The 26,124-nt window shown below is 38.4% G+C and overlaps 1 pseudogene; it reads right to left on the bottom strand.

Moving 5' to 3' along the window:
• On the bottom strand, positions 1–26,124 carry LOC120226053 (annotated as a pseudogene).

Here is a 26,124-nt window from a genome sequence, read left to right as displayed (position 1 = left end):
CTAGAGTAATAATTGCTTTTCACTGCTTGTTGGCTGCCTGTGAAAATTTGATTGCAATAATTCAAATGCTTCTACGTAACTAGTCATATCCATCCATGTTCTGGCCTCTATAGCAAGTGCACAACAGCCACTCACAGACTGACTCTTGAGGCCTCTGGGAGCGAACTGGGTTGACACCCCCATGCCTTGCATCATCTGGCTGCTGCACACCCCTTGCTGGCTCCAGTTGTGGAATTCTGGAAAAGTTCTGTATATCTGTGTCATGTGCTGGTCCCGTCTTTGAACATAGCTGCCACAACTTCTTCGTGACTGGCAAACTCCACATCAGCTCCACCCATTACTTTTCCATCAGAGCCGATTTCAAAATGGACTCTCCCAGGGTTAAGTGGAGAGAAGTTGTAAATGCCATTCCCTGTGGCATTGTATGGCTGTCCTCTCAGGTGGATGCAGTGTGCAGTGGTACCCTGGACAGTGAACTTGCTGTCTCCACATCTGTGGTCATACCTGCCCTGGAGACAGTAACTGAGGTCTTGCCCCAACAGATTGGTGGTGAAGCTGTAGCCAGATTCTGGCACAGTCATCCTCAGAGCCCCCATAGTCTGCATTATAAGCACCAGACCTCATCCTCTTCAGGCCCACTTGCTTGACAATGCCAATATACCTCCTGGCTGTGTCCACTCTACAGACATGAACTTCAGAGGAGGATCTGAGTATGACCTAACTTCTTCCTGATTGCTCTTGAACACTTCAATATACCCGTGCCCTATTCTCTCCTTCTCTAGGGCCTTCTCAGCCAACTCCTGTGAGGCAAAGGACACAAAGACTTCCCCCTTGCCCTTGGGGTCTGCAGGCAATATGATTCACAATTCTAACCATAAGAACAGAAAATTTCTTCCTTGGCGCATCCAAATGTGAGTCCTTGAGGCCACATGAAGCCATCATTGGCTTTAAGACCCAATGTATCTCGGTTCTGTGTGAAGAACTGAGAATGTACTGGTGGCCATGTTTTCTCTGTCTTTTTTAAGGGCCATTTTTACATCATTTTCTGATTCAAGTACAACAAAAGCCTCACCACTCTGCCTGCCTTCTTTAGTGTAGATTAAATGAATGTGTGCGGCCCCATCATGAATTGTGCAGTCAGAAAGTAACTTCTGCTCATCCTTAGCAAAGCAGGACCAGGGCGGGCCTGACCACAAAGCCTTCACCTCCTTGGGGCCCTACATCACGGACACTGAGGGGAAAGATGGCAAATGAGCTTGGGTGCAGCTTTTTGTGGCTTATGCATCAACCCCAAGGGGCAGAAGGAGATGCCCACAGTTGGAGACACTTCTGGTAGGTAACGAATTGTCCTAAAAAAGAGCTATATGACCATCTTGCCTCAGTGCCCCCGCACCCACCAGAGCAACTGGGGGTGGTGGTGCCAGGGCCTGGGATGGACTCCAGCTCCCTTCCTCCGGGGCAATACCTTTAGTTTAGTCTTTATTCTCAGGGCACAGTGATGTCAGCAGAGACCTTTCAGTAGAAGGTAGTATGGACTTAGGGAGATTCATTAGCAAGGAGAGAGAGAGAAGATAACTACGCGGTTGTGTATGGAAAGGAGTGGAAATGAAAGGGGGTAGTAGATTTGAGAATGATTTGGGAAATAAAATGAACTAGGATGTTTGTTGGTAGATTGAAGGGAAAGCCTGATGAAGAAATTCACACAGGGATATGGCTCTCCTGCCCTTACATCGCCCTGCAGGTCTGATGTCTTGGCTAAAGTGTCTGAAACTACTGCCAGGATTTCATCTTGGTTGAGTGCACAACATATAAAGTGAAATTGCCATGAAGTGTAGTCATTGTCAGTACAAATCCAGTGATCTCTGTCTCTCTCTCTCTCTTCAAATTGACAAAAGAAAAAGAAACTCCTTAGAAGCAGAAGGATTGGCAGAAGCTCTGGGTACAAAAGAAGGCAGGAGAAGAGACAAGGGACAATGGCCGGAGCTAAAACAAAACCAAAATCAAACACCTGTCCCTCTCCTCCTCTTAGGATTTTATGGAAATCAAGACGCCAAAAGAATCTACTCTTACAGACTGCAGCTCTGTTTTTTCTTACAATCTCATTTTGAGATCTCATATGAAATTTGATTTATTTAACAATTCAAAATATTTTCACAAAAGCTAAGATTTTCACCCACGCTTCCTTGATGTAGTTATGAGCTTTGTATATGTGCATCTCTAATCGTGCCCCTGAGCTTTACCAAAGTGCAGCAGTAGTTGCAATTCTATTTCTGTTAACCTCGCATGGTGACATTAATAACTCATCTCCCAGCAGTGCACTATTGTTTTAAAGGCTTTTCTTTTTTAAAAAAATGATTTTTAAATTTATTTATTTACTTTGAGAGAGAAGGAGAAAGAGAGAGAGAGATTCCAAGTAGGATCTGTACTGTCAGCAAAGAGCCTGGTGTGGGGCTTGAACTCACAAACGAGATCATGACCTGAGCGGAACCAAGGAGTCAGACACCTAACTGACTGAGCCACCCTAATGAGCCTGTTTTAAAGGTTTTTCAATGGTTTACTCCATTAATAGCAAGTTGGGAATTATGACACTCACAGGAGTCACCAATTTCCAAATTAATTGCTCGACCAAGATAAGAAAAATATCCTATACTGATATAAGATGGCAAACACAAAATAGTAATAAATGTTATTTAAACATCAGAAGGGTACCAGGATATGTTAATCATATAAAAATGTTTGTCATGTAACTATCAACATAGCAATCCTTCACAAATTTAAAACAAGGACATAAATCCTTGACCCAGAAATTCCACATCTGGTATTATATTGTAAAGATAAGCTATAACTTTTACACACATAAAGAGAGTTTTTGGAATAATGTGATTTCACTATTATTTGACATAGGAATGAATTAGAAATATCCTAAATGAATTTCCATAGTTCAAATTATGGTGATAAATTGTGAAAAACTGAGAAGTTTCTATAGGTACTTATATGGAAGCATCTTCATAAAATATTAACAAGAAAAGGAAAGACGCAGAACAGTTTGTATAATGTATTACTATGTGGAAATAAAAGCATATACATGAGTATACAGACATAGGCTGTCTTTGAAAAGATCCATAGGCAACTGGTTGTAATAGTTAACCTAAGAAGGGGAACTGAAAGGCTGAGATGTTTGGAAAGGGGAAGGATTGTATGCTTTTTGGTATATGCTTTCTTGTATTTTTTAATGCTGAACTCTGCTTATATACTAATTAGTTTAACTAACTTAAAAGGTTGTATGCTTAAGCCTGTATTGATTACCTGTATAGCAAGTTCTGTCCGTGTATCTATCTATCTATCTATCTATCTATCTATCATCATCTATCACCTATCTATCCACACACACACACACACACACACACACACACATCAGAATATACATACACTGTATTTGTCTAGGTTCTCAAGAGAAGAAAAGCAAACTATCTATCTATCTATCTATCTATCTATCTATATCTATCTATCATCTATCTATCTATCTATCTATCTATCTATCTATCTATCTATATCTACCTATCTAGCTTCTGCCTGGTTAGAAAATCAGGCAGAGTTTCTACACTGCAATTTAATTTTGAAGACAATTTTCTCTTCTGATAATCTCAGTTTTTGGTCTTAAGCCTATCAACTGATTGAATGAGGCCCACCATGTTGCAGAAAATAATATTCTTTACCCGAAGTCTATTGATTTAAATGTTAATCATATCTAAAAATTACCTTCAGAACAATATATAGAGTGGTATTTTACCAACAACTGGGCTCCATTACTTGGCTAAGTTGACATATAAAATTAACTATCACACATACACTGAGAATCTTGCATTTAAAATTGAAGACCATTTCTACAAATGGGGCAAAGGGCCAACAAGTCAGTGAAAATGTGTCCATGATCTACAGACAATTTTCCCCTAATAATACCACTGATTCAGGGTGAAGAAATGAGGATAAGTTCAGCAAAGATGCAGACCTTCTATTAAAGACATGCCTTTAGATAAAAATTCTCTAGTTAGGATAACATAACTTTCCCTTGCAGATATCATGGTATCCAAAAATGAGTACTATCTCAGTATGGATAATAAAAGAAAAATGGAGAGCAATAAGCAAAGGAAAACTAAACAAAAACTAAAGGGTTTATATAAATGTATCAAATCAACACATTGTACACTTTCAACTTACACAAGGTTATATGTCAATTAAATCTCATTAAAGTTGGTAAGATGATAATAGAAACAGAAACAAGGCAAAACAAAACGCCCGAATGTTTGAAGTGTCCTGGAAGTGAGATAACCCGACCTTTGCTGGTAGCAGAAGATTTACATGTTTCAGGCAGTGGTGTTTGGTCATGAGTTACAAGGAACCAACAAACAAGAATATGAGGTACGAGGCAAGGCAGGTGATTGTCTCACTTCTCAGAGATACATGACCTGAGGACAAGCAAGTCTGTGGTTGGGAATTTTACAAGGAAAATGGAAGCTTTAAACCATTCCGGGAGACCATGTTCCCCTACTTGGGGTTTAGGAAAGAAACAAACTTTAGGATAGGGGCTTGCAATTCTTGGTGTAAGATTTGAGAAAGACTTTAACCTTTATAGGGATCTGCTAATATTCCAGATATTTAAAATGCTATTATGTTTGTGGAAAAGAACTAGGTAGTCTGTGTAGCTGCAAAGACTAACTGCAGATCAAGATATTGCAGATAGAGGAAGATTCAGGTTCATTTCAGGCAGTGTTTTCTAACACAGGATGCTTCTTTAGCAGCAATGGGAAGCCATGTGAAGTGGTGGGTATTTTAGCTTTATGTATGCAGGTATATGGTGGCCAGGGAAGTAAATATAGGCATTATAGTTAGACTTAATGTGGTTAGGCTAGATGACTTTGAGATGTTATGATTCTAAAATTTATATTCCATGATAATAAAATATATTTTTTTCTTGATAATACCAGCACAGCTATGCTTATGAACCTCTGAAGGTGGAAATTAACATATTCTTCAACAAAATTTCACTACCTGGAACTTTTGATATCACATTTACTGTTGGAGGCCAGCTCCGGCAGGTCCAGGGGTCCCTGAAGGATGGACGGTGTCGGCGAAAGAGAGTGAGAGAGCCCCGAGATCCTTTCTGATCACCAGGCAGGCATCTCTGTCCTGTCGGTTTTGGTGTCTTTATTTATAGGTTAAATGATAACATGACATCAGAAAAAGGAATTTTTACAATGGATATCTCTTTGTGATAAGATGCTTTGGAAAGTGTACAGAAGCAGGTTTTACAGAAATATTCTTGCAGAACTATTCCAATTATAGTGAGGTTAAGTAAATCTTATAACTAGAGAATTAGGGTATTCTTAGTAAAAGACAGGATACATATTTGTTCTAAGTTAATAACGTTAAGGTTAGGTCATAGGTTAAGTGTATAGATGGGCTAAGAGTCATTCTGTCTGACTCTGAAATGAATGTTTTTGAGCTGGTTAATGAGTTGTTTGTGGAAACCTATTAGATGTTGAATGTGTGAACACCATGGAGGCCCTAAATGTGTCGGCCTTTGTTTTTGGGTTATGTTTTAGCTACTCTTATCTATCCTCATCCCAGCCGCCAGTGTAAGGTAGGGTGTTTGCTGAAAGTAGTCCTTAGGGAAGGGACTGCCATACATCACCGGTTAGAAAAGGTGTAAGTATTAACTTAAGTTCTGCCCTTATCTGTTCCTTAACTCTAAATTAGGCTGTTTGTCTCGAGGCCAGGCTCAATTGTAACTCTGTGTTCTTAACCCCCTTTATTATCTAAGTCTTGGATCTGCAAGGCCCATAGGAAGAACCTTTTGACAATCATCCACAGAGCTTTTATCTAAAACCTCTTCTGTAAAGGCAGGAATATGCTTTTCTTTATGAGGTATCTGTGTTCAGAATATGGGTCTGATATGGAATATTATGAGGCCTGGTCAATACCAGCAGCCTCATTTCCCACATGAGCCAGTAGTGGCAGAAAGAGATACCAGTATTCATTTCTCATGGCAGGAGCTGTGCAAACACTGTCATTTCCTTGCTGTGATTGCCATCCAGAGAGACTGGTGTGGCTCCTAGCAACTTACAGTAGTGTATGTGGAAGACGCATAAAGTGTAAAGTTATAGATAGAGTTTTATTTGCAGGAGCTCATCTTACCTTCATAGGGCATGACTCCTATGCCAAATTCTAGACATCTAAGATTTTGCAAAGAAATTGAGTCTGAAACCTTTTGTTTCCATTCAACTTCTAGGACACAATATGTGAGCATGAAAACTGAACTGTGTGATAAAATTTCGGAAGCAGGGCAATAAACACATGGCTTTTGTAAAGAAGGGGTGTTAGAGAAGTGAGATAAGGAGTTTCATATGGCTCCCAGGCTTTTGGACTTCATTAGCTTATAAAATTATTTCTATGCTACAGAGAAAGAGGACTAAGAAAGGGTTGTCAATGTTGTGTTTTGACTAAGTCAATATTAAAGAAAAAAAAAACAAGAGAAAATGAAGTCCAATACTGCCATTGTTTCATAGAAGAAAGAACTTTTAATAAATAAAAGCATAATCCATTCCCCGAGGTACATTCAAAATATTAAGCGACTGGCATGGTGCTTGTGCTACTTGACCAGACAGAACAAACATTAGCTGCAAAACTATGCTGTGAGTGATACTTAAGATCAGCACTTAATGAACATAATCAGAATAAAGCAGAACCCTTTAAGTTTTGGACCTTAGAGTCACGCAAATATATTACTCTTTCCTTAATTTTCTCCATTTGTCGGGCTGCATAAAATTATGGCGAACAATGTATGTGTCCACTACATTTGCAGTGTGGATTTACGATAATTTCTCTGTGCCAGGAACCCCTAAAGCTGCTCTATAACAAAGCTGTGATGTGCTTAGAATGGTTCTTGAAGAGTGTAAAATGCCAATTTATGAACTCACTTTCTCAGGATTTTTTAGGGGAAAAGTTGGTCCTTTAGGAGTGACTCACAAAATGGGCATATAATAATACTCAGTGTAGAGTAAAAATGGGCCACAAAAGACATTCTTCCAGCTCTGGAGAAGTTTTCAAGCTAACTAGAGAAAGACAACATATGTGTGAGAATTGTAGGAAAAATAACTTTAAGACAATTTATCAGTAAGTATAGTATAGAGGTTTTGGCCCAAATTTATAAATGTTAAAATAATCTAAAGTAAATGACTTATTATATGGATGTAAATATAATCTGATAAGACTTTACATGGGCATTGGGTCGCTCAGTTGCTTGAGCCTCTGACTCTGCTTTGGCTCAGGTCATGAGCTCACTGTTCTTGGGTTCAATGCATGTGTTGAGCTTTGTGCTGTCAATGCAAAGCCTGCTTGGGATTCTCTCTGTCTCTGTCTCTGTCTCTCTGTCTCTCTTCCCTCTTTCTCAAAATTAATTAATAAACTTTTTTAAACATTGGGGGAAAAAAGACTTCACAAAGCTTTTCTGTGCAAAATATCTTTTTAAAATCTATGAGTATATCAATGTGCTGATGTGTTACAAGCAAGTCTTAGATATTTGTAATTAAACACTAGATACCTGTTCAATATTTCAAAAAGGGTTAGCCAGAGTGAAGAATCTCCATGGTAAATCTTTGCTTTATGCTCATCATGGTGTTCAGGGCTTCTTGACATATATTTATGTGATGCTTCGTAACTTTAGATATTGTAGCTGCTTTCAAAATATTCTATGGTAAATAGTGAGGTTGATGCATCACATATTCAATAAAGTCACAATTGTGAACTTGCTGGGCATATAAAGAAATGAAAATGATCTTTTCTTGGCTCTTAACTCTGATTTTACATTTTGAAATTAGATTTCACTCAATGTCTTCCAAATTGGTAGCTTGCACCATATACTGCCTTCATTAAGCATGTTCTGTTTTTACTTACCCTTTTTAATGGCATGCATCCAAAAAGAAAATTACTTCAAATGAAAGGAAAGATACATTTAGCTTTTTTTTTTCTGAAGCAACACACACATCAGAACCCAGATAAGTGTATATGATTTATCTCACCTCTTTTGGAATCTGAAAAGCACACGGACCTTCTTGTAAGATAGCCAAAATCACTTTTTTTTTTGGATGACACAAATTGTTCTGAACAAATCAAATAGCAAATCATAAAATTTCACATTATTGGGTTGTGTATATATATATATGTATATTCCCAGTAGGTAAGTTTGAAAAATGCAAGCAATCTTTCCATAAAACTAGAAATACATGTACCCGGACACACACACTCGTGAGTATGTACAATTGTGTCTTAGAAGTCTTTCTCTCTGTGAATGGCTGTTTGTCATAGACTTTTAATAATGGCAATATCATAAAGAAACACACTGTGAACCAGTTAAAAAATCCCAAACCGTTGTTGATAAGAGATGTATGGGTCAATGTTCTAGAGAATCACATTTCTTTCTTCTCAGGTGCTTGTCAAAAGGAGACATCTAGTACAATATGGAAAAGTTGACTCAGGAAATTTTAAATCTCTGAAAAGTGGACAAATTGTCCTGGATAGCTGAGGCTTGAGAGAAGTAGTTTGGACTGAAGTTACTCAAGCATCTAACTTGAAGACAGACAACTAAGACCACCTGTCAGTTGAGCAACGATTTGCTGCAGAGAGTTCTTATGTTCAAATACCAGACTGAAAGCCAGTAAATGATGTCACTACTTTAGAAAATTTTTGTTAACCAAACTAGTCAAGCAAGCAGTTTGATCATCTGGAAAAATGACTCTTTTTTTAAGGTAATAGTTTGTTCGTCAAAATGCACGCAGGGCATTTGACTGACCATGTCCACCAAGTCCCAAACTTCTGTCTTGTGGGCTTTCCCAAATCCAAGTCCCGGTTCTCTACCTTAAAAACAATCGCCTAAGAGACTCAAAACCATGTCCCCAAACCTTACAAATATCCTATCTTAAATTTTCCCTTTTGAGACACTATTGGCACATCTGAAGGCTGATCATCTCTCTTGTCACACAAGTAATGAATTTAGCTTTGCTCGATCATCATGTTTTTGTCATGATCTTTTAAAGGAAATTTATAGTTAAGTAGTAATTGAATATTAGAGTGGGTAAATCAAAACTTAAAGAGTTCTTGGATATTGCTGTGATCAAATATTATGAAAGCCACCAAGTCAAACGCCAATAAAATTACTGCTTGATTAAGAACAAGGATTTGATGAATTTAGGTTACATTTTTCTAACTTCAGAAGTATTATATCCAATAATGTTTATATTCCCACACTACTCATGTTATTCTTTGTCAAGTGTGGTGGGGATGCTGTAGATCAAAATTAACCCTCCACTGCTTCCTTCCTTCCTTCCTTCCCATCTCCTTTCTTTTTCATATTGTTGATAGTGTTTTAGTCCTTTTGAGTCCTTATTATTTTTATCACTTATGGCTGTCCGAGAGTAGTCTTTACCCCAGTGAAAGACTACTCATTGAAGATCTGCTTGCCCTTTATTGGCAAATACTCTGGGAGTTTTCAAATTATAATGTCTCATTTCTCCTATCGGTGATGGAAAGTCAACATTTATGAATGACAAATGTAGAAGACCTATTGTTTCCTAACCTTATTGGTGAATAAAAAATTGGAATGATTAACAAACACTAATGAGATTGTATCTATAAGATGTGTAGGAAGGGTATTTTTGTGTTGTTACTGAATGAGCATTATAACGACTCCTTGTCACTATTTCTGAAACGTCATGGTCATTGTAAGAAATTTAATGCACCATTGATTACTTTCATTGAGAGTGAAAACAAAATAATATGTGAAGGAAACCTCATTAAAATAAAGTGATATTTTTTGTTGTTGTTTGCCTGGCAATTTACAGTATAGTGTTTCCATAGTTGATATGAAGCATCCAAGAGCAGAAACAACTTTTTCTCAGATTTGGAGACATAAATCTAGGTCAAGAAAAGGGAAGTATTGAAAGCACACCATTATTTAGAACATATAGAAATAATAAAAAATACAACTGATTGTAGAGGTATACTTTTGAAGATGAATTGGTGGATTGGAGACTGTCTCCAGGACAGCCTTGAGTGGCATGTGCTAAAAATAACAGGGCCACGTGAGAGAAAGAGCCCAGGGGAAGTCATTGCCTTCTAGGAACACTTGGATCGAACAGGGACACACTGACACCATAGAAAATTCATAAAATTGTTAGGCCCTGCCATTTCTAATGGACTTATCCTGAGTTCTTATGATTGAAATGCAGGTTTCTGATTAATTTCTATGGGGAGACACTTCATCCTCTGCCTCTGTCTGACTGCCTTGATTAAACACAAAGGATAGAGAGAACCTTCAGAAGAGAGAGATACTTGGGAATTTTGTAGGCAAAAGCAAAGGGAACTTGAAATCAAGAGAATAGCCTCACTCATGGAAATGACCCCACCATTATGTCCTGACAGAGTTGTGTGCAGAGAAGGGGGTATGGCATGGGATTGCTTTGGCCTTCTAGGTTTGCTGTAAGGCCAGGTGGGGCCTAGAAGGGCCGAGCTCTGGGCTGCAATCAGACCTTTCCACTTCCTCTGATTTATTGTATAGGTAATATAACTTTTTATTTTATGCAGTGAGCTGAACAAAGGTAGGAAGCATTGCTTTCTAGAACCTGGTTGGCCTCCCCCACCACCAGCCCAAATGGGATTATCCTGGCTGCTGGGCACTTATATACATTGAAGACAGAATACTTCACAAGGTTCCATGTGGTCACTTCTGGCCCATAGGGCACTGGCCATTGGAGGGAGAACTGCAGAGCCCTTCAGAGCCATGAAGAATCCTCTGCCTGCCATGGAGATGTTTTTTTCAGCCAACCCTGGAGCAGCTTTGTAGTGCTCTGTTGATAATGCATGAATGCTTTAGACAAGTCCCAGGTCTCCTTCAGAAGGGAGAAAAGAGCCAGCCAAAGGGTGCTCTTCTCAGACTGAAGCATGTGGAAAAGGCAATGAGAAGAATAAACTAATGACAGAAGCCACCAAATCCCTCCAGTCATGTGTGGTGGAGGCAAGCTCTTCAATATTGCAAGTTCTGTGTTTGGTGGCACTTGAAATTCTGAACAAGGTTTCATCTGATGACACAATAGACTTTCTTGGCAAAGGACAGAAAAGAAAGCCCTGTAAACTTTCCCAAGTTACTCCTGTTAATGACATTGTAGAAGCATTACAGAATAATGGAGAAAAACTTCAGAAGAAAATAAAGAAATGTTTGAATAAAAATGCTCATCTTTAGCATAGTCCAGAACTGCTCAACCAAGAGGGAAGAGGAAGAGGGAGGGAAGAAAAAGTGTGTGAAAAGAAGGAACATGGAGAAATGCCAGAACACTCAAATGCACAAGTGAAACAGGTCATGAATGATAAAGTGAGGCAATTAAAATCTCTGGCTGAAACCATACTGAGGACCAGATGTTTCCTGATATTGGGAGAAATCACATGTATAGCAGGGACTTGGAAGTAGAGAAACAGAGGGAAGCAGAAAATGGCCACCATCCAGTCTGTTGGTCAGAAGTGGGTCTAAAGAGTGTCATTGATGATGTTATCTTAAATATATCCTTTAAAAGACCTGAAAGAGAAAAAAGGTAAAAACAAGAAATATCCAGACAGTTGTGTGAAGAAAATCAAATGAATGAAGAGCATACAGGAAAAATTTTAAAAAATTCAAACCATGCAAGTATCTGCAGTCTGAAAATTTCCCTGTTTGAAAGTTAGATACAGAAGCTTCAGCTTCAGCTTCAAATAGTGCCTGCATTAAGAACATGTAATGTAACTTGACAGAAAATTGGTTGAGGAGAAAACACTGCTTAGAAATAGAGAAGAAATTTCCCAATATGTGTAGAAACATCAAGTCTACATATCAAATATGCAACTTTTACAAGAAACTGGCAGAAGACATGAACAAAGAATTGGAGAGAACCACTCTCACCTATCAAAAGAAGATTCTCTTCTAAGAGAAAAGAATTCAAGAAAGTAGGAGGCAGCTCTGTTGATTGAGAGAAAGATCAAGATGCTTTATAACAGGTAAGTTGGAACTAAGTTTGAGTCCAACTTCCGGGTTTTCTTTTTTTTTTTTTTTTTTTTTTAAATGTTTTATTTATTTCTAGGAGAGAGAGAGACAGCGTGAGCAGGGGAGGGTCAGAGAGAGAGAGGGAGTCACAGACTGAAACAGGCTCCAGGCTCTGAGCTGGCAGTCAGCACAGAGCCCGACGCGGGGCTCGAACCCACGAACCGCGAGATCATGACCTGAGCGAAAGTCGGACGCTCAACCGACTAAGCCACCCAGGCGCCCCCCAACTTCCGGGTTTTCTGAAGTCGCCATTTTGCTTTTGTTACTCCACCAATAGCCCACAGAAGTGCAGACACATCCGGAGATTCCCTGGGTCATTAGGGCTCCTGGAAAGGGGGCAGGTCATGCTGTGAAAACTCAGGAATCCTGGCTAACCTTACCCTTTGACAGAGCAGGGCAAAAAGTAGCAGGTACAGAATGAATTTGATGAATTTGGAGCATGACTAGCACACTTGGCTATATTTGACTGAAACTCTGTGTGTGTGTGTGTGTGTGTGTGTGTGTGTGTGTTTGCATACATTAACATCTATTTGTTTAATAAATTTCTAATGAGCTTCTGCAATGTTTTCAGCACTATTCTAGATGCTTGGAATTTAGCATCTAGAATAGAAAAAACAACCCAATGAGACCTGTGGACCCACAGAGCTTATATTCTAGCAAAGAGCAAGTCAGGTAATAATGAACAAATAAGCAAATATATAGTATTAAGTACTATGCAGACAATTACAATAAGGCGATTGGATAATGGAGGTTATAGAATAAGATCAAAGAGGTCACTGTGATCTAACAGATGAGAGGAAGACAGCCCAAGAATGACAGGGAGCACAATATTCCAGGCAGAAAGAAGGGGTAGTAGCATAAAGGTCCTGAGACCTTGGTTTCTGGGATCAGGAGAAATGGAGCAAAGAGCACAGGGTAGAGGAGAGTGGTGGAGGTTGAATAGGGCCAGTTGTACAACACACTGGTGCAGTGTGTAATACCAGGGAAAGGTTTAGTCCTTGTTGGGGGAAGAGGGAGGGAGACATGATGTGATGTGTGTTTTGCACATATCTCTTTGGTTGTGCAAAAAATGGAATTTCGAGAGAGGCCAGTATTTTGCTGAGTGATCATAAAGCTGTCTGCAAGAGAGCACTGGGGGCTGACACTGGAGTGGTCATCATGTCTGTTTGACACTACTTTCAAAGCCTTAGCTAAATCTCTGCAGGAAATCTCTGAAAAAAGTCAACAAGGTATAGGTTTATATCCAGAAATATCTTGTGGTTTTGTTGTTGTTGTTGTTGTTGTTTTGTTTTGTTTTTTACAATACAAAATATGGTGTAGAGCATGTCTATCTTGGACTTCAGTGTAGTTTCTGCAATACCTGAAGGCCTTCAGGACCAGGTGGTATCACCTGTCAGGTGGCCTAACAATAGTGGGCCATCCTCATTCCCGAGGATGATGCATTTACAACATGTGTTGAGTTGATATGATACTACTTATAGGGGTTACTATGATGAATAATAAGTTTAGACCCTCTGCGTGCACAGCTAATGGAAAAGACTCATGAACTAAATATGGTCCTGAATATGGTGCACACAATCATAGCTGGCATCATGAATAGCTTTCTAACAGTTCTTGCAGCAGGCTGAAGGTAGGGTGGGGAGGGTCGGGAAAGGCTGTCTGGAAGAGGTAGCCCCTGAACTGAATACTTAAGGATGAAGAAGATTTATCTGTAATACTTTTCAAATTTTAGGGTATGTCTATAATCATTTGCAGATATTATCACAATGCAAATTTTGATTTATCAGCTCTTGAGTGGCCCTGAGACTCTGCCTTGCTCCCAGATGATGCGTATGTTGGGGCACTAGACATGGAATTGTGAGAATTTTTAAGTGGAGTAGAATTTTTATGGGGTAGGAGTGGGGGAAAGATGAAGGAGGAGGGGTATTTCTGTAGAAGGCATAGCACAGGCAAAGACACAGGACATAAACACCTTGGTCTGAAGGGTGGGGTGGGGGCAGGTTTATATAGTTAATGTTATGGAGTTCAGGATGCAGGCAGGAAAGCAGGGTCAGGTACATTCTTCCCAATTATCTTTACAAATATTCATATCTACCATGGATGAGTTTTGTCCCCAGAAAATCATCTGTTCACAGGAGCACAATGGACCACAGACTTGATGTCACCCTTGGGGAAGTCATCTGTGGATAATCCACTACACCTCTAAATGTCCTGTGTAAGTAAATAGCCCTCCCTCAATCCAGTTGCTACCTATTCTGGCATGTCCTTGAGCCTACATCCAATCCATTCAAATTCCCATAGATTCTACTTTCAAAGTCCTTCTATTCTCTTCTCTCCATCTGTGTGTCCACCATCCTAGTACAAATCACCATTACCTCTTCTCTAGGTCACTATCACTAGGATCCCCATCTAATTTCATGCATCAGCCAGAAAGGATGCTTTAACCAAAGACCTAAGCATGTTAAATGTGAAACCAGACTTAACATGTGTGTGATGAATGCACATCAGACCCCTTGCGCTTGACCTCCTGCATCCTTGGCTCTGGGTGATGATTAGCAAGAGTGAACGCACGTCACAGTATGCCCTTGGATAGGTCTGATTAATGCTTGGTTTGTGCCTGAATATTATTAGTAGTTCCCTTTTCACTTTTAAAATTCCTCCAGTCAGGACAAAAATTATATAGTTACAGAATAAATGGCTCATTTTATGCAACATTAAAAAATGTATAAGCTCATGAACATACTAGAAAACATGAGTTAAATCTAAATCTAATTGAAGCCATAGACAAAGAAACACCACTCTTTTGCCAGTTTAGCTAACATAGGGACATCACATTTTTAGTTAAAATGATTCTGCATTCTTGAGGGCCAAATATGAGCCATCTTAGTTTTGAGAAGGCCCTAAGAGAAACTGAATGATATGTGGATACCATTATATATGTCAAACATGCTTGGGTTAAGATCAAGACTCTTTCAATTTATTATGAAACCAGAAGAGATTACAGTTGAAAATCTTTGCACAACAGCCCATTTTAATGCATAGTTCATATGATGAAATGTTCATGTGAATTAAGACAAATGATTCATCTATATGATTTAAGATGAAAAACATGTTTTGTGGCAAAGTGAGATATTGAGTCTAAAGACATAAGGTGAAAAGATGAAGTTGCTTTGCCAGAAAAATGGCCATTAGGAAGACAATACAGTAGTAAGCATACAGCTTCTGGAGCCATTTCCTGCAAAACATTCAGTTATTTGTAGGAGGGGCCTGGTCATCCAGAGAATTTTTTTTTTAGTTCCTCTCATTATTCAGATGCACAGCAAAGTTGAGAGTCCACTGCAACTGGGGATAAACACTAGACTTATGATGAAGAGTCATGCATCTTCTTCGGATTCAGCACATGTAGTACTTTACTTCTCACATCTCATGTCTCCATGGTTCATATTGGCAGATTATCTTTCCATTTTCACACTCTATCCTTCTAAACACTGCTGTTTGCTCCTGACCTACTGTACATTGTCCAAAACCATTGTCCAAAACCACATTCCTGTCCCTTTAAGTTCCTTTTGGATCCAGCCATTGGGAAAACTCAGAAGGAGACTGAAGGGAAGGATGGGAGGTGGGGGTGGGGGACAATGGCCAGGCATTTAATCTTTGGTTCCATCCTGACAAGGTTGACTTGAGTTGGCTCTATCCACAGACTTAAGTCTATGGAAACTTGGGGTCCACTAACTACTCTTGCCCCTTATCTCTTGATCTTAGACAGGATAACAGTCTTGTATTAGTTTCCTGTTGCTTTTGTGTGGAATTACCACAAACTTGGTGGCTTAAAAAAACCAAAACCTTACAATTCTAAAAAGCACAACAAACAGAACATAATAGCAACAGTTTCATAGATACAGAGAACAAACTAGAATTGCCACAGGGATGGCTGGAATAGGTGAAAGAAATTAAGACTATTATCCTCCTAATGTTCCCTTCATCCTTGGGAACCCTCAGTCATTCCTCTCAGGCAAGTGTTTCGGGGCCATTGTCATGTATCAAAGGCAATGAAAGGACATAGGGCTATCCTAGGAATGGGGGTGGGGGGTGAATTTGCCACAGGTGAACCCTTTGCCAACTTGGCAGCCATACACATCTCCTTAAACCATACTTACTCTATAAATAAAGACAATAATAAGGTCATACTTCAAGTTAACATGATACAACTATCCTGTGTACAATTGAAAATGAACTAACCCTTTCCCTGGAAGAAGACAAAAAGTCTTTGGGGTATGTTTACTCTTCTCTTTGGTATTCTGTAATTTAAACACTATGATATAAAGTTAACAATACTTAAATACTGTGATGAGTCAATACATTTTAAGTTACATGATAAGGGAATAAAAGAAAAAAACTCCAGACAGACAGATAGATAGATAGATAGATAGATAGATAGTTGGATATATTCATTACCAAATATATATTCATACACAAATATAACAAAATGTGGAAGAGATATTCATGATAATCATAGTACTCATTTATGTAAGTAGTTAAGTGTTCATAAATAAATACCTTCTTTCAATATTCATTCTGTATGCCATTTGTCTTCATCAATCTTCTCGGTTGGTATGGTTCTTTACCTGGTGAGGTGACCCAAACCTTTGTTCCTGAAGGGTCTATTTCATTAGTAGTCCTGGCAGATTAGGCTGTTATAGTTTTCCACTGACTTTAAACACAGGGAATGATAACAACAAGAAACGCCTTAAGGAATCTTTTATATTCCAGACATACTCTTATGAAAAGTGATGGGGAAAAAAACATTTGCCAGATTAACAGGTACATAGCAGGTACCAGGGGATGTGTTAATTTTTTCAAGCAATGAAATCACATCTGCTAAAGCAATTGCAATTTGAGGTGCCACTTGTTTAAATTTATGATAATCCACTGTCATTCTCTGGTTTCATCTGTCTTCTTCACAGACAAGACAGACTTGTTGAATGGAGAAGTGATGGGAATCACCACCCCTTCATCTTTCAAGTCTTTGATGTTGGCACTAATCTCTGCAATGCCTCCAGGAATACAGTACTGTTTTGGTTTACTATTTTTCTGGCTAGAAGCAGTTCTAGTGGTTTCCCCTTGGTCTTTTGCACCACCATAGCCTTAACTCCACAGTTCAGGGAACCAATTTGGGAATTTGCAGTGGACAGCCTTTGGGTTTGAACTGCAACTTTGGCTCTTCCTTAGATTGAGTTTCTGACTCACTATGCAGATTTGGGATTCACTAGCCTCCATAACTGTGTGAGTAATTCTTTAAAATCTCTCTCTCTCGCTCTCTTTCTCTACACACACACACACACAAACACATACATACACACTTGTGCTTCTTTTTCTGGAGAACACTGACTAATACAAAATCTGTTCTCTATTATCTGAGTGCTACATGTTTTAGGCTGAACTGTGTCCCTTTAAAATTCATATGTTGATGTTCCAATCCATAATACCTCAGAATGTAACCATATTTGCAGTAGTGTCTTAAAATATAATTAAAGTGAGGCTGTTAAGACGGGCTCTAGTCCAATATGACTGGTGTCCTTATAAGAAGGGGAAATTTGGACATACAAAGAGACACTGGGATGTGCATGTGCTGAGGGAAGGCCCCATAAGGACACAGTGAGAAGGCAGCCATCTCCAAGTCAAAGAAAGGAGGCCTCAAGGGAAACCAAATCTGCTGACACCTTGATCTTAGACTTTTAGCCTCCTTAACTATAAGGAAAGAAATTTCTATTAAGTCACCCAGTCTATGGTGTTTTGTTATGGCAGCCCTAGAAAAGTAGTGCACAAGGCATTGTTGGATATTTTTGCTATCATCATCAATGCTATTCTTATATTTCACTTCCAGTAATAGCAGAAAAGATTTTTCAACTTATTTAGTAACTCTGTTATTAGTTTTTCCCTAGGATTCAGAAGTTCCAGGATTTATAACTCAGAAACATTTTGCATTTCTCCTCCATTTAACTAGGATGAGGTTTTCTCTAACTTTTCACAAGAATAGTAAGGTGGAAATTATAGCCTGATTTCCTAAATAATTGTCCCACCAACCAGGAAAATCTGCAGCCCTTATTCTTATGTCAGGATACAGAACATTCCTCCCCCTTAGTGAAACAGTGAGCTATATCTATTTTGACAAGTTCATTTTTATGGTATATGTTATTTATTTATTTATTTATTTATTTATTTATTTATTTATTTTTAATGTTTATTTGTTTTTGAGACACAGAGACAGAGCACAAGCAGAGGAGGGACAGAGAAAGAGGGAGACAGAATCTGAATCAGGCTCCAGGCTTTGAGCTGTCAGCACAGCGCCTGATGTGTTATATTGAAACCACATCATGCAAAAGTAAAGTGCCTTAATAAACCATGAATGCTGTTGCAATATTCTGAATTTACAAATTTTTTTTTTAATCTGAAGCTTTCAACTTCTTAAAGAAAAAGAGCTAAACTGTTTCTGTGTCTTGGTTGTGTGTGTGTTATGTGAGGGGGTGGGTAAAATGAAAAAAATGCAGAAAAAAACACAAATTTTACATGAAGCCACATTTTACATGATTGTTGTGGAAGTTTTAATACTGACAATTGTATTATATTCTTATCAATCAGATGTTGCTAAAGGTAATAATAATAATAATAATAATAATAATAGCAACAGCTTTGGTATGTTATCTGTTTGGTAGACAGTGTTCCATATACTTTACATTTGGTAGCTTATACCACTTTCCACAACTTGTGAAATAGGAACTATTACTTTATCTACTTTATAGGTGAAGAAATGGAAACACAACAATTATACACCATAGGCCCAAAGTCAAAATCAAGAAATGAGGATATGTTAAACTCAGATCAAAACAGGGCAGTCTGTTACTGATAATGTAACACATTGCCTTACCAGTGAAACTTTATTTCCAAAAATCATGAAACATTTCCATATTTCATTGCCACTGCTCTAAGTAGATTTATCTCTTTCTAGATGTGTTAAGCAGCCATCTCTATGTGTATATTCATATCACTTGCATTACAACTCAGAAAAGTAAACTCCGTCCATGTAGGTTTTTATATATTTCTAAGTAGTAATACTTAATTTTAATTTAAAAAATTATAATTTTTTCCCTTTACATATTCACCTCAAATTCAAGGAAGATTTATTAAAAGATGTAGTAATAATGGGAATAAATGCTTAAATACTGCTTATAGTGGGTTAGGCATTCTTCCTAATGATTTATGTCTTACCTATTTACTTATTCATATTTACATTTAGTTTATTTAATCCTGATAATAAGCTTATGAGGTAGGTACTATTATTAGCATCATTTAATAAGTCAGAAACTGAGGCACAGATAGGTTATACAACTTGTTTAGGGTCAAATCTGGGTTTCAAATTTTGGATGACTTGCCCAGAGTCCATACTTTTACCCTTTCACCATCTGCCTCTCACTATAGCAAAACTCAGAAAGAAGTAATAAAAAATTACATACAGACCATGAGATCATGACCTGAGCCAGTCGGACGTTTAACCAGCTGAGCCACCCAGGTGCCTCTCCCTGAATATCCTTTTTGATGTTGTTTTGACAGAGTTGACCAAAAGAGATACTTGTGTGAGATTTGGAAAGCAGGAGTGAGGCACTGCCCATTGTTCTCTGAAGGTTGTGGTGGTGAGTGGTTGTAACAAACAGACTCACACAGACAAGCAGATTCTAGCATATCCTAGTATCCCAGGGCCCTGTATCCAGCTCATCTTTCCTGCTACTGACCAACTAGGTCTATCCCAAGTTCCTGGCTACAGACTCAAAGAATTCTCCATAGATTTTTGCATTACCGCTCATGGCTGCCTGTCAGTGGCTGAATGTATATAGTTTCTCAGATTGATTGGTTGGTGATTTCTTTCATTCCTCATTTCCTCCTTTTCAGAATGTCACTGCCCAAACATCTGCTTCTCTGTTTGAATCCCAACTGACGTGACAGTTGTGGAGTTTCTGGTTCCCTGACAGCCACATTTCATATTTTAAAACATTTGTAATTTTTATAGAATTCCATATACTGGTAGTGGAGATTCCATAGGTGATGGAATACTCATCAAACAATATTTCAGCCAGCATGTGTGAAGAACCACCATAAAATATAAATGAAAGCCATGATAACAAATATCACAGTCGTGAAGGTACATCTTAGGTATTTTTGGTTGCATCCTAGCTAAATTCTGCAATATGGTACATAAATAAAATCTTGTCACCTTGAATTCCTTGACCAAGTGTACACTGAGGTGCAAACTATATAACTGCACTAAATTAAGTATCAAAGTACAGTAAAGAAAAATAAAGATGGTTCTATCTCTTCTGGAGTTTATAACACACAAAAAACAGGCAATTAAGTTAATAAACTAAGCTTTATAATGGAAATGTAAGATTTTTTGAGTTTTGTGGCACGGGAGCCCACATATGTCTCAGGGTTCCTGACACACAGAGGGTCAGAAACCAGAAAGAGCCAGCAGATGGGAGAAACTGGGAGGGTCGGTGGGAGAGTACAAGAGCAGGCAGTGGTGAGGGTGGATAGTGAGAAATGAGGCTTGGAATTAAGCAGAGTCTACATTTAAGGGGTGCGAGTCCCAAATGGGTGTGGCATTTAAATAGTTGAGGTAGAAGGAACCTGGAGAAATTAGATTTAGCTAATAGGAGCTGAACTGACAAGAAGAAGCAATAGCAAGATGGCTTGTGGAGGGTGGGATCCGGACAGGAATCTTTCTTGCCCTAGAGTTTTATCACCTTCCACCACCTGACCAGGCTGCCGGGGAACAACCAGCAACCATCATGAGGACGCAGTGTTTAGGAGGTAGTTTGCATGTAAGAGGTGCTACAGTCCATCCAAAGTTTATCTGACATCCTGTGGGGACAGTCTCCTGAGGGCTCTGAGGGCTGGACACTGGTGATGTCTGGGTGGCTTCTGGAAGGACTGAATTCCAGCGCTTATGGTTTAGGCAGCGCGACTGTACAAACACTCACCAAACATGCATACAGACCCCCAGTAGCCAAGTAGGAGCTTGTATGGGGTATCACATGTTAGACGTCCGAGGTCTTGTGCCATCCAAGTGGGCAGGGGAGCCTAGGAGCTGGTAGCTAGAGAAGGTACGGTGTGGGAGCAGTCATGAAATTTCTCGAAAAACACGTCATAACCAATAGGGTGCATGGGAGAATACTGTCACTTTAATGAGGTGAGAAGGGTATTGAGGTGGCTTTGACTTAGACATAGAGAGGCTTTGACTCCAGATCATTGCAGATAAATTAGGGGTGAGGGTTTCAAAAAAGCAGACTTACAATACTTTAATAATTTAAGAATATTTTGTTCCAAGAACAACCTCAATAGATCTTTATTTTTAGAAATATGGTCTCTCTTAAGTGCTGGACAGATTAATAATATGAATAGATTGTCAATCTAATTCTTTTTTTAACTGCTTTATTGAGGTATGATTGATATACAAAAAGCTGCACATACTGACTCGGTATACCTTGATGAGATTGGAGAGAGTACACATGAGTGAAGTCATCACAATCTACACCACCCAATTTTTATTCCAAAGTACTTTATATCCAAAGTGAGTATACTCCTTGTTTCTCAACTTCATATTGGAATGCAGTGGCCATCATTGTACTTAGCCCTTTCTGCAGAAAAATTGTTTATTTGTAACTACAGTCCCAATTTAAAAAAATCTTTAAAACCTCATCTGGGGGGTAACCTAACATAATTCACAAGTGTGTAACACTTAGGTTTTTAGGCTTTTGAAAAAAAGAAATTCCCTCTTCATTGCCTAGAAAATTGCAAATCAGATTTCTCTCCCCAGACACAAGGGAGGGTGAGCACCAGGAGGAGAGAAGATGAGAAGAACCATGTCCACACAGGAAAAAAACCTGCAGGCAGTTTGTGGGCTGGTCTTAATGAAATTCCTGAAGAATATACTTTTCATGGGCTCCATTGCAGGAAAAATATCACAGTGGGGTTTAAAAGAATCAGAGGTTAGTAATAGAAGGAGCATTCTGGGAAAATAAAAAATACAATTTTCTATTTCATGAAGTATACCCTTTCCACTGAAATTTCTAGCATATTATAAATGAAATTTTACTGAGGTTGAGAAAAGCACATAAAGATTATGATTGTTTTTTAGCCTTTAAAACAGATTGCCTTTTCTATTTACCTGCTAAAAGCTGAGTTCAGGGATTAGTTCTTTTCCAAGTGATTATGGAGTTTTGAAATGGTGAGAGGGCTGCATTCTCCACTGTGCCTTTGGTATTAGCCAAGAGCAGGAGTCAGGGGAGAAGCCAGTGGGACTGAAAGACTGATTTTTTCAACTACACATTACCAGAATATTACTGAGATGGTCATGATTTTCTGCTCTGTGCCATTTTGGAATTCAGTCTGAAAAAGAACATCTTTTTAGATTGCCCCTTCTCCAATCAACATCTGAGTTCTTCAGAATGTTTTAATATTTTTTATAGGGTGTTCATTTACATCTCTACTGGAATCTTATATGCCTGTACCTGTCAGTATAGAAGACTATAACAGTCATACATATATACATCTGGACTATCTATCTATCTTTCTATTTATCTATCTATCATCTATCTATCTATCTATCTATCTATCTATCTATCTATCTATCATCTATCTATCATCTATCTATCTATTGTCTATGTTGTTGTTTATTGGGTGAGACAGATGGGAAGAAGAAGAGAACTATTAGAAACAGACCTCTTTAGGGGAACTTGCATGAAATAATTTTACAGTGAAGTATTTCTTAAGGGCAATTCATTCATTGAGAAGAAGAGGAAAATTTGAGCCAAGACTATTAATGCACACACGATTAGAAAAATCCAAACAATCTGTTGGATGAAATATGTTTTGCTCTTGACCATGACTCGGGATTAACAAACGGCTTGGGAGCCTATGACTGGAGTGCTCGTCAACTACCAGTGCCTCATGTGAAGGGAGGAAAGAGGTCTTCTGACCTCCAATCATCAGCTATATTTACACTAAAGTGTGTCACATGGTGTTACAGATTGAATGTTTCTGTCTCTCCAAAATTTGTATGTTGAAGCATTAACCTCCAATGTGATGGTGTTTGGAGATGGGCCTTTTGGAGGCAATCAGGTTTAGATAAAGTCATGAGGGTGGAGGCCCCATCATGAGATTAGTGTTCTAATAAGAGGAACACTAATAAGCTACCACATGAGGACACAGTGAGAAGGTGACTGTTTGCAAGTTAAGAAGAGGCTGTCACCAGAAGCCTAATTTGTCAGCACCTTGACCTAGGACTTCAAAGCCTTCAGAACTGTGATAGAGAAATAAGCCTTTCCTATTTACGCACCTCAGTCTATGTTACTTTTTTATAGCAGCCTAAGCTGATTAAGACACATAATATTAGCCCTGTGGTTTTACAGAAGAGTGGTGGCCATTGTGGATTAGAGCTGTGAGAAGTAATTCTAGGTGGCTCAGTCAGTCAAGGTCTGATTTCGGCTCAGGTCATGATCTTTCAGTTCATGGGTTTGTGCCCCTCATCAGTCTCTGTGCTGACAGCTCAGAGCCTGGAGCCTGCTTCAGGTTCTATGTCTCCCTCTCTTCCTGCCCCTCCCTCACTCACACTCTGTCCTTCTGTCTGTCTGTCTGTCTGTCTGTCTGTCTCTCTCTCTCTCTCAAAAACAAACATAAAAAAATAAAAAAGGATTGTGAAATAAGCGATTATGGAGGGTGGACTTGAATAAATAAAGTAAAACAAGACAACAACAACGACAACAATATCAACAAAAAACCTTCCAAGAAAAGAAGACAGACATGAAGAGGAAATGAAAAGTAAGAATAATGAGGAGCCACACTGATAATTCCATTCTATACATTTACACATTGATAGATACTCAGGCGCTGGGGATAGAGAAACTTCTTAGGTACCCATCTTCTTTTTAAACTCCTTTAAGCACTCAAAATAGTCTAGAGAGAAATTTTACACATACACACACAAACTACAGTATACTTGATAAGTTCTAAACTCAGAAGAAAAATATAGTAGAATGGGAGGACACAGATGGAGTTAAGTCTACTGGTGAAAGAAGTAGTCAGGGAAGCCTACTTATTAAAGTCTAAAGTGAAACATTTGTGTGTGTAACAACATGAAAAAGGCATTGTGAATCTTTGCTGGGGGAGAAGGGGCCTAGGATATGCCCTTGCACTTCTGAAGTCCATTGATTGTTGCCAACCTCATCTCCCTGCATCACAGAAGCTGCCTCTTTCTCACCATCCCTCCCATCTGAATACTGGACCTGCTCTACACTGAATGAGTCATGGCTTCAATTTGTTTCCCTTGTATATCTGCAAGCAGCTTGAATTTTTGAGGATCTGTTTATAAGGAATCTCTTCCTAGCCTTCATCAGAAACATGCAAATCTTACCAACTATACCTGCTAAATAACATTTATATACAATTATTTATTGTTTTAAATGTTTTATTTTAAAATGTTATACAAATAAGATAGTATGTAAAAACATGTAAAATTGGAAGATTAATAAAAATAAAACACAATGATTACCTGTGTACTCACTATCTATCTTAGGAAAGAGAACAGATTTCTTAAATCTAATGTGGTCAAAGTTGTTATATTTATGACTTTCACAAAAATTACTGGGATTAGAAAAACAAGGAGTATTTTTATTGTCCTACCTTAATATACTTATCATTTCCCAATACTCAATGAGTTTTTTTAATAGTGGTTGAATTATATATCATGCTAAACTCCTTTCTAGGGATTGCAAGATGCATTCTCTTACCAAGAAGCTTTTTTCTTTTTCTGGAATAATAGAAGCATTATGAATTCCATGTTCTGTTACAATATATGCACAGCTGATATTCAATTTCTAAATATTTCTTCCTTTCCAAAATGTGTTTTCTAATATTCTCCAGCTAGAAAAGAAGAAGTCCCCCTCTGATGCCAGTTCCTTCAGCAGTTTACTGAGAACTTCAAAGTCATTAAAAAAAAAATATTCCAGGGGCAATTCATTCCCACACATATCAAGAATTTGAGGAAGTCTTAGAAAACTCTCAGCCACAGTTTGGAAACATGATCTTGGAAAATAGAATATGTCTTACCAAAATTATTTAAAAAATTATTAAAGAATTAAAAAAATTCTTCTGAGCTCGTATTTTGTAGCTCTTTGTATGTGAAGAACATTGTGTAACCTATTTCAGCATGAAGGGTTGAGAAAGAGAGCATCAATTTTTTTGAAAATTATAACTAATTATAATCTTGCTTGCCAGTCAAATTTCTGGTTTGAGAGACAATGTGATTTTCAGAAATGATAGCATCCATGACCCTCAGTCCTTTCTAGGTTTCCATCTCTTGGTCTTATCTCTAACATTTTACTCTCAGCCCAGCCAGTGTGTCCCTGAACTTGCTCGTTTTCCCCTCATTACTCATTAGCTGTGTAACTGGAAGTCTATCATGCTGAATTCTGACTGCCTTAATGAGGCAAAAACTTTTTTCTTGGTGTCAGGCAATATAGCTCTGAGACTTCCGGCTGCATTGGTATAAATATCCTACTTCCTGCTTCTAGGCTTTTGATTCCAGGACTCTCAGGTCTGTTTTCCTATTAGTTTTGTGTCCTCAGAACCTTTCTTAAAACTTTATTAAACCCAACAGTTGCCTTTGGTAAACTTGTTTTATCAACCTACTGTTGTGCTGGTGTGTAGAATGTCTTGAGGTCCTAAAGTCAAAGAATGGTCGGTCTTCTAAGCATTTCATCTGGTGTGTTTATTGTCATATTAGTAAACATCTTCACCTTAGTTTTTTTGGTTTCTGTACAGTTTTCAATACATACCTTTAGCTTTTCACAGCCTCCATTGAAATCATATTTTATCACTTGATGGATGATGTAAGATCCTGTCAGGAGCACACTGTTATTTCCTGTTTTAGTGCTGATATTCTCAGACAT

This window comes from Hyaena hyaena, unplaced genomic scaffold, assembly GCF_003009895.1.
Source record: "Hyaena hyaena isolate Hyena2069 unplaced genomic scaffold, ASM300989v1 scaffold_1572, whole genome shotgun sequence".
In the NCBI taxonomy this organism is placed as follows: Eukaryota; Metazoa; Chordata; class Mammalia; order Carnivora; family Hyaenidae; genus Hyaena; species Hyaena hyaena.
Note: the sequence above shows the minus strand (reverse complement) of the source record. Positions and strands in the feature narration are given on the sequence as shown.